Genomic DNA, 11,033 nt, shown 5'->3' with positions numbered 1-11,033 from the left:
TTGGAAAATCCCCCTATGGATTCCAATGCACAGCCCGGATTGACGAATATAGATTTCATTAAAACCTCTCATTTGCCAGATGAGGAAACAGAGGTTCGGGGGAAGCTGGTGGCTTTCCCAGGGCACCAGGGCACCTTGGCCTCGCAGCCACGGTGCTGGCCCAGGGTGGTGCAAACGCCCTGCGTCTATGAAGTCGTAGAGCTGAAGTCCTGGATCCCTGTCAGGCTCAGGGGCTAAGCGGCTCCAAGCTGAGCATGAAAACACCTCTCAAGATGGCCCCTTCATTATTCCCCATCCAAGAGAGGCTCTGGATAGTTTCTGCTGGGTCTCTGGTACCTAGCTGGGTTTCTACACCTTTGCTATCCAGAGCTGCTTGTCTTTGATGTTCCTTCGTGACAATGGACACGAGAGAGTGATTGACAAAATGCTGTCCTCAACTTTGAACTTGAAAAAGTTAAGAGAGAAGCATGCTCACATTTGTGGACTGCCAGGCACCTGTTGTGTTGTTGTTGTTGTTTTTCAAATCCTTTTAACAATGCTGGAAGGAAATTTTATCATCCCATTTTACAGATGAGGAAAAGTAGCTTTAGGAAATTTGTAACTTGTGTGAGATCATGCAGTGAGGGAACGGTGGAGTTAAGAAAGTGCAAGCCAGTTCTCATTCCAACCCTCTGTGGCCTCCTCTCTGTGTCCCTGGGCCCCATCTTTTAAAAGACCAGAGTGTATCGCCCCACAGTTTGCTTGTCAGCTGCAAGGAGAAGATGGTAACTAACTGTGTGTGGAGAAGTCTGGCCACACACTGCCCAGGTGATCAGAGTGAGCCCTGGCAGATGGGCTTGGCCACCGTCCCTGGTGTTCTCTTCTAGCCAGGACCTAAACGTGAGGAAATAGCAGAGGAATCCACTCAGAGCAGCGCGTTGTGACATAACCGGCCCCTCTCCTCCCCACATCTCAGTGCCATGACCAACAAAGAGGGCAGAGCTGCAGCTCGGTAGATGGTTTGCCTAACATACAAGGGCCTGGTGTGTAGTTCTCAGCACCACAAAAAACTACAATAATAACAACTGTTCCAGAGTAAAGAGTAACAAGAAATGCAACACCTAAACATCGTATGTGATGCTGGATTTGATTCCTCGGTTGGTGGAGGAAATACTTTCAGACCCTATTGAGGCAGCAGATAAAATTGGATTATGGACTATGGAATAGAAAAAATACCGTATCCATGCAGAATTTCCTGGATTCAAGCAGACAAGGGTAGTATCCGCCTGTAGTCCTAGCACTTGGCAGGCTGAAACAGGAGAATCAAGATTTCAAGACACAGGAGCTGGGGATTTAGCTCAGCGGCATAAGCACCTGCCTTGCAAGCAGGCAGTTGTGAGTTCGATCCCTGGTACCGAGAAAAATGAAAAAGACAAAAAAAAAAAAAAAAAGATTTCAAGACACAAAACCTTTTTTCCTGGATTTGATAAATGCTCTCAGTTACATAGAAGCACATCCTCGTCTTAGGAAACACACACTGAGGCCTTCGGGGGCAGAGAGGCATGATGTCTCAAGCTAGTCTCAAATGGCTGAGAAAAAAAAACCCTATTGTTTATTATAGCCAGCAGAGAGCTAAGACCATAATGCTAACAAATTAAAAATTGTCTATTTTTTAATTAAGTACTTCCACAGTCTCCTGACATGAAGAAAAAAAAATTTTTTTTTTGTCTTTTTGAGACAGGGTCTCACTGTGCAGTTCAGGCTGGACTTGAGCTCACTTTGTAGCCCAGGCTGGTTTCAAACTTGCAACGATCCTCCTGCCTCAGCCTCCCGAATGCTGGGATTACAGGTGTGAGCCACCACGCCCAGCAAAAAAATATTTTTTTTAGGAAAATACTTTTGAATTTTTTTTTACTTTAAACACTTCTTTATTTTAGAGAAGTCACAAAAAAAAATTCTGATTCCCAATTCCACTTGCCTCCATTCCCAGCTCAAGGAAAGGAGAAAGCCCTAGTATGAATTTGTTTTCCCTCACTGTCATTTATAAATCCTGTCACCAGGAAATTTATTTGGGATTTATTAAACTTACTGAATTCATAGGGTGGATTCCTGGCAGGAAATGGCCATTGTGATTTTTTTTTTAACCTTTCATCCCTGTGAACATATTTCCTTTCTTCCTTTCCTTTTCAATACTGAAGAAGGAAACCGGTATTTCCTACCACTGAGCTACATCCCCAACCCTTTTATATTTTTCTTTTTTAAATTTTGAGACAGTCTTACTAAGCTGCTAAGTTGCCGCGGTTGGGCTGGATTTGCAGTGTTTGTGCCGCAGCCCCGCAGAGCTGGGGTTACAGGCACAAGCCACCTGGAGGTCTCAGGGCAGGTTCTCAGGCTGCCAGGGGGAGGCCTGGTGAGGCTGCTCTTGAAAAAGAACATTTGAATTTCATCTGAAAAAAATTAGGCCTCTGCTGTGTGTGGCAGGCAGCTCTGGTCCTAAACATGAGAGAAATAAACATCCCCTACCTCACTGAACTAAATATTTTGGAGATACTTCCCTGTCCTTCATGGCTGAGTGCTAGTTTTAATACAGAATTGTGGCCTAGGCATTTTGGGCCAGCTATTCCTCTATTATCCAAGGCCTTAGCTGCAAGCAGCATAACCCGCCCTGGATGGCTGAAGCAGAATATAAATCATGAAAGGGTACTGGGGGCCTGGGCGATCTCCGCAAGCCCCACAGAGACCAGATGGAGGCCGGCCAGTCTAGGACAACAGCTGACCACGGTGGATCTTCAGTGGGACTCCTGACACCCAGTGAGCTCTGGTGGGACCAGGTGCCCTGCTTGGCTCTATCCAAAATCCCCCGCTAGGAAGCAGCTCCCCGTGTCCCTAATCCCAAGTGGACGGGGCAGTGGGCAAGTCTTGCCATCAGAGGAGAGGAGGGGAAGTTAATCACTTGGGCAGCAGAATGTCCCAGGAGAGGAGAGCAGCTCCACGTATGGAAGGCAGGAGACGGTTAGCAGCCTCGAGTCCTGACCCAGCGTGCACCCGTTCACACAGCGTGGGAACAACCAGCCCAGTGCAAACTCAGGTGTTGGATCATTGGCATTCGTTGGTTAATGAGTTTCTTTTGTCAGTCTGGTTTAGTCTCCTCATTCCTCCTAGCTGCTGATGTTTTAGCGTTCTGAATCTTATTCTGAATCTGAAGATAAAAAGCTGTAAAATCCTTGACTTTTAGTTCTAACATGAAGGTGGGCACCCCTGTTAGCCCAGCCTCTGGGAGGCTGAGCCTGAGACCGGGAGTCCTTGCAGGGGGATGGACTTGCAAGTTCCTACAAGTTCAGGAACAGCCTGGGCTCCACAGTGGGTTCAAAGTGAGCCTAAAGTACATAGTAAGACCCTGTCAAGAGAAACAAGGTTTTCATGTAAAACTCTGAGGGAAGGAGGGTCAGCAGCAACCATCCAAGCACCTGCTGTTTACAGATGAGGAAACCATTCAGCAAAGGGCAGGGCCGTAGCTACCATGGCCTGCAGTGACTGGAGCCAGAATTTCCCAGGATGCATGTACACAGCAGTCCTAGAGGTGGCGGCCAGGAGGGTCGGTGGGAAAGAGAGAGGAGAGGCAGAAAGGAAACAGAAAAGAGAAAGGTGCAGACGGATAAAGCCACCTCGGTGGTTTCCTTCCTGCAAGGCTCCTCGGAGACTTTCACAGGCTGTAAGGGAGGTTTATGTAAAAAATCCCCAACCCTTTGGCCACCAAATGCACTGGGACATCACGCATCCTTGCTGGGACTTCCGAAAATATCTTGGGAAAATACCGTGCTTTCCCCGTAGCACTGTCACTTCACTCCAGTAAGAACCCAGCAGGTCACTTCTCTTAATTCCAAACGCAGTGATGTTCAGGCAAATACTATGCAAGTGATTTTAAATGTCACCTGTTTTCAGTCCAATTTTGAGGGCTGCTTTAAGAAGGGAAGGAAGAAAAAAAGAAGAAGACGGGAAGGAAGAAAGGCTCAGTACTCCTGTCCCTTTCAAGTTCTTGAGCTTTTGTTTGTTTCCAAACAATAGGGCCCTGGTCCTGCAGACAAGCTTTGTGATCTGTTACTAACACAGGGTGAACTAAAATTATGAATGAGGAGGAGAAGGAAAGATTTGTTTCCCAGTGACGTCCATTTCATTCAAAATTTCAAGAAAGTTTATGTTGAAACTAATGTTGTCCTGAGCTGATTTTTGCTTCATTGTGGTTTGTTGTTCACTGCCAGATTCAACTTGACAGATCCAACTTCAAACTAGTTTAACACATACACGTGTACAAAACCTGCCGGAAATTTGGCTTCTATGCAAGCTGGTCCCCAAGCCCCTTCACCAGAGCAGCTGCATAAAGTTGACACTTCCAGCCACGGCATACCATTTGGCTTAGTAATCTTTGGCGCACTTGACATTGAGATAATGGAGCAGCCTATTAAAATGCCCCCCATCGCTATATCCAAATGGCCATTAAGATGAAAAAACCTTCGAGGTGTGGCATCTCTGGTGGATCTATTTATTGTAAAGGTACAGAATTGTGAAGGTCGTCAGGCACCAACTAGTCCAGTGACTAAAATAATACTGCCGTCAAGAAAGCATGTCATACTTTTAAAAATCAGTATATTTTCTTCTTATAAAGCATTTTGATGTTTGGTGTTTTGTTTGTTTGCTTGTTTTGGTCTTTTTGAGACAGGTTCTCGCTATGCAGTTCAGGCTGGCCTTAAGCTCACTTTGTAGGCCAGGCTGGTCTCAAATTCACAACGATCCTCCTGCCTCAGCCTCCTGAGTGTTGGGATTAGAGGAATGCACCGCCACAACCAGATATTAAAGCACATTTTTTAAAGTGATAATTATTTTCAACAAGATCATAAAACCTATTCAGTCCAGTGACAGGAAACTAAAAGCAAATTGGAAAAGTGAATGGTTTATGGGTAAAACTTCCTAGGTATGTCCTTAAACAATTTATGTATAGGCCTTGATGTGTCTAAACATTGGGAATCATTGGGTTTCCAAGTTTCCAGAATTTCTTTAAAAACGAGCCAGTTATCCTACTCCCTAGGTTGCTTTCTGTTTTTCCTTAGTATTCCTATTTCATGTTAAAAAAAAAACATTTAATTCAGGTCCTAACCCTCAACCATCCCATGAGTATGTGAATTACAAATTCTTGTACATCTGAAGTACTTACTTGAGGCTTTTTTTGGTTTTGCTTTGTTTTGTTTATCCTACACAACTTCCTTCCTTCCTTCCTACTCTTTGCTCCGGGGGCTCTTAGAGATAGGATAACCACTAATCACGTCCCCCTGCAGCAAGGGACAGGAGACCCAGATCCAGACTCCTCCCTCCATGCTGGCCAGAGGAGGATGTAGGCAATAAGGATCATCTTAAACAACACTACCATTCACAGCCTGGAGAGCTGGGAAACATCTGGGCTCCAGACAGTGAAATTAGCTGCTGTTTAAGTAACATACGAGCTACCCTGTGTAGAAGTGGAGATCGTGCCTCCCAAAGGCAATGTCCCCTTGTACGATTTGGCCTCATCAGATGGCTGTCCCCACCACTAACAGCACAGGAGAGCTTGTACCTGCCCTCACCACTGCTGCATTTCCACAGACGCTGGGGAAGTTCTCGAGAGAGTCAGGTGACTCAAATGCTACCCTTTCCCTAATGCTCTTCTCCAGGCCAGTGAGGTTCCAGGGGCCAGCGCTAAACTTAACAGTGGACATTCTTTCCATTTCTTGTCTTCCTGTTGTGAGTAGAGTGTTTGAAAACACTACTGACTCATTTTTAAAATTCTGATCTAAATTCAGGGTCTTGGACCCAAGTGGACATCTGCTAGGCCCACCAAATGCTAAAAGGTTATCAGTCCCCAAAGTGGGCTGAGCTCCTAAATGTCTGTGACCAGCGGGCTGTGTACTTGGTCACTCCCAGAGCGCCCACTGAATTTTCTTCATGGGAATGGTTTGCCTGGAACAGAAGAGCAAGCTCTCAGGGGGCACTTCATATCAAAGCACTTTTCAGATGGCACTTGGCTCACCAAGTACTCCAGGCTGGGGGCACTCAACTCTGAGTTAAATGGAGGCTCACAAAAGACAGGCGCTTCCCCCACAGCCCTTGAATGAGGGGCCGGATCAAGACAAGCTCCCGAGCTGATTGAGATTTGAGAGACCCAAGACCAAGGTGGCGTGTGAGGACAAAGAGGGGATGCTTAGATTCAGCTAGAGCTGCAGCACCCCACCTGTCAGTCTCTGGTATTTGTTAGCACTGGGTGTTGAACCCAGAGCCTTTTCACTGAACTACATCCCCAGGCCACTGGTGTGTCTTTGCTGTTCTTTTGGCAGGTTTTACTAAATTATTCAGCTGCCTAGCTTGGACTCTCGTGCTTCAGCTTCCCAAAGTGCAGGAACTGGTGTGTGCCGCCTCACCTGGCTTCTGATCCTGTTCTTTAAATCAGTTATAAAATCTCATCTATAAAGTGGGGATGATAATTTGTGCTTGCTTTAAATGAGAATTACGGTAAAATGCTTGAGGCGCAACACCTGGCGCTTAGCGTACTCACGAAGCGGGCGACCACCGCTTTCTGTTCTGTCTCATTGTTGGCCTTATTGCTTCCTATGTGGCTCCTTTAATTAACGTAAGGCCTGATGACCCTTGCTGGCTCTCTTCACAGAAAGTCAAGGCACTTTAAAAGTTCAATAAACACTTAAAACGTTTAAGCTGCATTCCTGTCTCCAAAAAGCAGTAAACCAAGACAGGAAAATGCACTCCTTTCCCAAAAGGGACTTGAAACAAAGGCCCTTTGAAACAAATGACACTGGTAGCATTTTCCTCTGTGGGTAACATTAAGGCCCACTGCAAAGGAAGCAATTCTCCTGAGGTACACAGTGGGTGCCTCAGACAGTGACCCCTGGGAGTCCCGAGAGTCCTCGGTGGCAGAGGACTCTTAGGAAACTCCCAATTAAGTGAACCCCTGGACAGACATACCAAAGTACTATCACTTAGTCTGCAGGGTAATTACTACAAATTTTCCTAATTTTTCATTCACGTTTTTCCAAATGCAAAGGACCTTTCTAAGATGGTTCATCGGTGTTTGAAAGTGGAGCCAGCTATTTGCACTGTAATTAGCTCTCTGAGATTCTCAGGCACCCCCAAGTTTGAGACTCGCTGGCCTGAACGCGCTTGGAAAGAGAAGGGCTGTAGGCAGCAGAGAGGACACTGCGGAGACTCGGAATTCTTCGTCTAAATGGAAATCATTTACACCGATCTTGTCACACATCCAAGCTATCTGGGGTAAATGGTTTCCTCATTTCTCCTCCATAAATCAGCGTGGATATTCTTGGCAGGCTCTGCCTCTCTGCAGGGTGGGCAGCTGTGAGTCAAGCGAGGTTTATCTCCTCCTCTTCTCCTGACCTTGTCTTCCTGCCTCTTGCAGATGCAATTCTTTCTCCATCTGCCTCACAGCTAATTGTTTTAGCAGGCAAGGCCAGGCCTGGAGGAAACAGCATGTCTTCTTGAAAGCAGTCACTCTAAGGGAAGGAGAGTGGGAAGAGCCCCAGCTTCTGAGGAAATTCAGCTAGGGGGCCCGCCGCCTTTTGGTTTGGTTTGCCACTTGGCACAGCATGGCTGCTGAGACTTGAAGGTGTTCTTTAGTGTTTCATTTTATCCCAACAGTTTGGGAAATGGGGAGCAACAGAGGGTTTTATGTTCTGGGCCATATTCAAAAGTTGTCCAGGTTAATGGATTGGATAGTGAGGCTGGGACAGGGAGCAACATAAATCTAATCCTCCGTACACTGTTAAAACTCGGGGATTTCACGGTACAAATCCTTACTCTCACAGATTGAAAACACACAGATGAAACAAAACAAAAAAAACCTTTCATTTAAATGTTCAAAGAAGCCTTTTTAAAATTATTTTTAATGTTCCCAAGAGGGGATTTTTGTTGGCTCACATCACAAATTGTACCTTCCTTAGAGGGGTATAAACAGATAAAAATGTTGTTTGTTTGTTAGTTTTGGTATCAGGGATCAGACTCAGGACCTTGTACTTGCCAGGTGGGTGCTTATGCTGCTGAGCTATAGCCCCAGCAGATAAAAATGTTTAACAAGTAACAGACAGCTATGAGAGCAGGGGATAGAGTTCAGAGGCACAGTGCCTCCTGGCAAGGGCAAGGTCCTGAGTTTGAGTCCCAGTACAGAGAGAGAGAGAGAGGACAGATATGTGCATGAAAGAGTTAAAGATCATCTTCATCTCTTGATTTTCCTGAGATGATAGGATTAGGCAGAACAGAAGAAATAAGTAAGAAAGTGTCTCACCACTTTAATAGTAGTAGCTTAAATCAGAATCCTGTTTTCTTTTTTTGTTTTGTCTTTTTCTTTTTCATCAGTACTAGGGATCGAACTCACGACCACACACTTGGAAGGCAGGCACTTATGCCGCTGAGCTAAATCCCCAGCCCAAAACTCTGTTTTCTTAGCACTACCTGTAACTTATGTATTTGAGAAAAAGCAAATAATAAATACTAATGCTCCCTAAATCAACTTATAGCAGTCATTAAAATTAACTATGGCCTAGCTAGTATACTGAGACCCTGGATTCAATTACCTGCACTGCAAATAATAGTAATAATAATAATATAATAAATTAATGTGTAATTATTGGTCACTATGAATAATTACTTACAGTTTTGGACAGATTTAAGGACTAATGAGGGCTCCAAACATCTCATATAGATGTCTAGAAACTATCAGAGATAGTGCTTAAAAGGCTGAAAAATAATTTTTTTTGCGTGCTCTAAGACTAAATTTAACAGAAGCTTTCATGGTCAAACAATAGAAGCTGAATATACAGACAAACTGCAATAACATACACTTAGCATCCGCTGTGTACTCTCCAGACAGAACTCTAAAGCTCACGCCCATGAACTGTATAATTAGGTTTAGGAGATAAAAGTTACTCGTTGCTCAACTAAAGGATCCATTAAACTGCTCCTTAGAGAGGGTTCCTGCCCTGAAAACTAGTCATGCTCACGTATTTCTCTGCAGCCAGCCCACTTTCTCATACAGTATCTTTACTGTGTAGTACATGTAAAATGCATCACATAAATACTTACTGTAAGTGGTCGTTTATACTACTCAGTGGTCCGCATCCATGATTCCATACCCGAGGATTCAACCAAGCACGAATTGAAAACACGGTATTCTAAAATTCTGTTGTGTACCTGCTGAATATGTGCAGCCTTTTTTCCTTGTTAGCCCCCCCAAAACAGCTATTTACCTAGCATTTACATGGTATTAGGGGTTATAAGTAATCTATAAGTGATTTAAATTCTACAGAGAAGGCACGAAGATTATATGCAAACGCTATGCTATTTTGTAATAAGGATCTTGAGCACTCATGGATTTTGGTGGTTTCATTGTGTGTGTGGGGGGGGGCGGCACATCCTGGAACCAATCCACTGCAAACATCGACTGTATACACAAAGCGATGGCCATATATTTAAATATTAGTACATTAAATTAATATAAAGTAGCAGCACATCCCCTCTTTCCAATCTTTGGCTAAAGTTGTCCTTACCTAAAGGCACAAAGGTAGGAATCAACTTTTTTTTTCTGTAGCAACTACCAACAAAAAATTCCACAAATGTCCAAATTTTGTAATCCAAATAGGTTAATACTTTTAAAATACAATCAAGACTAGAAGGAACTCCATATAGGTGCACCCAAAAATTCATTTTGAAGTTGTGTGTAAGCGCCCCAGAACTACCACTGTATCTGCTTGGTGGGGTGCCTGACCAGACTAGAAGCCTATTTGCACCCATGCAGGGGGCTTCTAGCACTAGTTATGCTACCCTGAGTTCAGGGAAGACTTGAAGAGAAAGCAGATGTGAGGATTATTCAAATAAGCAGTTTACATGGGCATTTCACCATTTTCAGGAACTAACTCCCAAGTTTCTGGGCCCCTAAAAAGTTTCAGCTTGCCTGGAAAACTATTTGCTCTGGAGTCTGCTGATTTTTTCCAGTGTGCGCTTTAGGCCACAGTTACAGACCTTCCTTCACTTAAATCACACAGAGCTGTTAACCTTCCCTAGCTGTCAGTGTGAATCCGGACTTCCTTTAATCCACTCCAAGGTGTGAATGACTGATGGTGCCCTAATCTTCCAGAATTTGCATTTTGAGCAAAGGATGTTTATCACCTACTTGAACTGAGGATTCATTTGGGGCATGTGGGGTGGAGGTCAGCACAAGGGTAATCAGTCTGGGAGTTTGTTGGTCTTTTAAGTGGTTCCAGCTTTCCAAGCCTTCTTTCCCTTTCTCTTCTGAATTTATCTGCTAAGAACTCCATCCTCCCCCTTTAAGAAAGAGAAAACAGGTGTGGGCGCAGATGACAGGTTCCTAATTGGTAGCTTGCCTATCTTCCTAGCATCCTACAAAGGGGCATGAGAGCTTTTGACAGCAAGAAAGAGGGAAACCCATGTTCAGAGGGGGCCTCAGGAGCTTGCATTTTGTATTTTGTGGTGGGTATCAAACCCAGGCCCTGCACATGCTAGGCAAGCATTTTACCACGAGCTATACTCCTAGCTCCTATTTTTGAAATTTAGGCAATTTATATTCTAGCTATATCATTTCCTACATTTAACACACAGAAAGGAGGATACATGCTGGAGATGAAACCCAGGCATACAAAGCTGGGGCTCCACCACTGAGCCACACTCCCAGCCTGATTTCACGTGAGTTCCCTTCACAATTTCAAGTTGTATCATCAGGGGACTTTAAAATGCTGGTAGTTTATCTGCCTAACTTCCACCTAAACCATTAAAAGCAAGCATTAAAAGAGCCTCCCTAAATAATTTAGAGTCCGCTGAATCATAACTCATCACGGTCAGGTTCTAAAATTTAGGTTTTGCACTTTTCAGTAGTTTTTCAACTGAACTTAAGGAATGCCAGCTTTCAAATTTAGATCTGAGAAAAAAGAAAAAGAAATCCTATTCATTTGAAGAGACTGAAGGTTCCAAATTACAGGATCAAATGTGTG

The sequence above is a fragment of the Cavia porcellus genome, unplaced genomic scaffold, assembly GCF_034190915.1.
Source record: "Cavia porcellus strain 051 isolate PalLab524CR breed Dunkin Hartley unplaced genomic scaffold, mCavPor4.1 scaffold_18, whole genome shotgun sequence".
Taxonomy (NCBI): domain Eukaryota; kingdom Metazoa; phylum Chordata; class Mammalia; order Rodentia; family Caviidae; genus Cavia; species Cavia porcellus.
Note: the sequence above shows the minus strand (reverse complement) of the source record.